Raw genomic sequence first — 2,447 nt, forward strand, 5'->3', positions numbered from 1 at the left:
TTGGACAAGGCCTGTATACAACACTAATCCTAACTCCCCATGTAAATAAACCTCAACAATGTCTATAGCATCACAGAGATAATAAACCAGTATCTTTCTAGTAATCATACGGTTTAATTCTGTTCCCTCTTTTCCTTTTTCTTCAAGCATTTCAGTCCAAGTATTCATAAGTTATAAAAGTTATAATACAAGGCGTAGTGTCTGCCTTAATAAGCCCTACCCATATAAATAAACAACCAAAGTGTATATAAGAAGCATTAAGAAACAGAATAAAACAGTGTTATTTCAGTAGTCTTGTATATTGTTACTCTGCCCGATTCTTACTTTTTTTTGTGTGTTACTCTTCCGACAACGCTTAAGTGGTGCCGAAACCCAGGACCGTTTTATTTTATTATTCAGCCTACAGTTTTTTCTCCGCACTTAATTAGTTTTTATTATTATTTTTCTCTCTCTTTCCCCGTTTTCTTCGGAATCTATTTTAATGAGAATGCATGCGGATGGGACCCCAATTGTACAAGCTGGAAGATTCAATGTACCGCCAGATGAGGCCCCCTCCCGCAGCCTCCATGGCGCAGGATGTGGCCGCAGCCCCAACGGTCCCCTAGGTCCCGGAATAGCAACCTCTACCAACTACAACTTTAGCGGCGGCTCATGCGAATGCTTTAGCAATGATGAAGGTGAGGGCAGCGAAATCGCAGGACTTAAGAAAGGCCATTTCGGACCTGGAGCGGTTTTCTGGGGAAATAGGCGAGCTGAATTATTATTTCAAAGGAGGCGATCGAATTATAGAAAGACTGGAGGCAAAGGTTGCGGATAACTTGTTGGAACCAGCCGACGCCATTTCATTGAAAGCAGCTCTTATCTGCCGGGTCAAGAGAAGCGTTTTAAATCAGATCCAGGTGGAGGAGGAGACATCATGGTCCACTGTGAAAGAGAGATTAAAAAAGGCATACGAAGGAAGCAGATGGACTCCGGAAGAGGATAAATTCCACCTGTTTCGAGAGAGGAAACGACAGAGCAATAGTTTGTCATACACAGACCAATGCTTTGAGGGGACATTATTTGCCCAGTAAAATTTGATCATAGAAACTATGAGGGAATCAGTAAACACGGAGATAGTGCATTGGAGAATGAGTTTCCTGGGATCAATATTGAAAATTCAGCTGACCAAGGAGACGAACAAAAAGGAGGGCTGAGGAGGATTCGAGAATGGAGATAGACGACTTAGGGTGGAATAGAGTAACCTACACCCGCCCCAGAAACCTCGACACATCATGGAGGAGGAGAGAACAGAGAGAAATAGGTAGATATAGAGGCATGGAAGATAGAAAATCGAACCATGCCAGACAGAGAAATGGTGGTCAGAAGGAGGAGAGAAGATGTCATGGCTGTGGAAAAACAGGTCACCAAGTGGCCCGTGAAGACATGGGCTGTTCCCAACGAGTGCCTACACTTCAAATTGACAACCAAGCAACAATTCGTATGTGCCACAATCCAGAGAACCATCGCCGCACGAAGCATATACAAGTAAAATTCTTTTTCAAAAGAGAAAAAAATTTGGATTGTGATCTCAAAGTACAGTATATCCCCTCAGAGGAACTGGTCGCGGGTATTATGACGAAGACACTATCAAGACCTAGGCTTGAATATTTAATGAAGAAACTTGGACTGTTTTCATTTTTGTCAAATTAAATAAAAGTTAGAAAAAGGGAAAGCATTGTAGAAGAGTTAGGTTACCTAGCTATAAGGTTGCATTGTTTATCTTTTTTGTACATAAAATATTATTTATATTTTTGGAAAATATAGCCCTTCTTTATGGGTGTACATTTTCGTTAATGTTTCCACTTTTCTTTCACTTACAAAATATATAATTAAAAGCAGAAAGGAATATTCTAATTAAAGAACTAACAGAATTGTTTATTTTGATTCTTGAGCCAGAAGCAATACCTGAACAATGGAAAACCGCAAAAATAATTCTGCTGTATAAAAAGGCAACAAGTATAATATAGAGAATTTTCGGTCTATCTCCCTCTGTTCAACTAAGTCAAATGTTGCACCAGATTTCTCAAACATTAATTGTTATTAGCAAACATAACATCATAACTGCATATTTTCTAATCACCGGCTTTATTTAAGGATGATTTCATGAATTGTTTAATTCTTAAGAGAATAATGTTGATTTCGAGGTTGAGAGGAAATTGGATTGGAAGATTAATAGTTGACTATAGTAGATGGTAGGAGGATAGTCTGGGTGGTGATCAGTAAAGGTACACAACAGTGAAAAATTACCATTAATTTTTTTTTATTACTATTTTGTACCTTTATTGGACTAACTTCCAACTATTAAAAAATTGTCACTAACAAACAATTTAACGTTATAAACGGTTAGAACCTTTTAAAATCATTTAACCCACACACTGACATTCTTAATCCAACCCACATCGAAT

Source organism: Halyomorpha halys, unplaced genomic scaffold (genome assembly GCF_000696795.3).
Source record: "Halyomorpha halys isolate HHAL.00 unplaced genomic scaffold, Hhal_1.1 Scaffold1149.1, whole genome shotgun sequence".
Classification (NCBI taxonomy): Eukaryota; Metazoa; Arthropoda; class Insecta; order Hemiptera; family Pentatomidae; genus Halyomorpha; species Halyomorpha halys.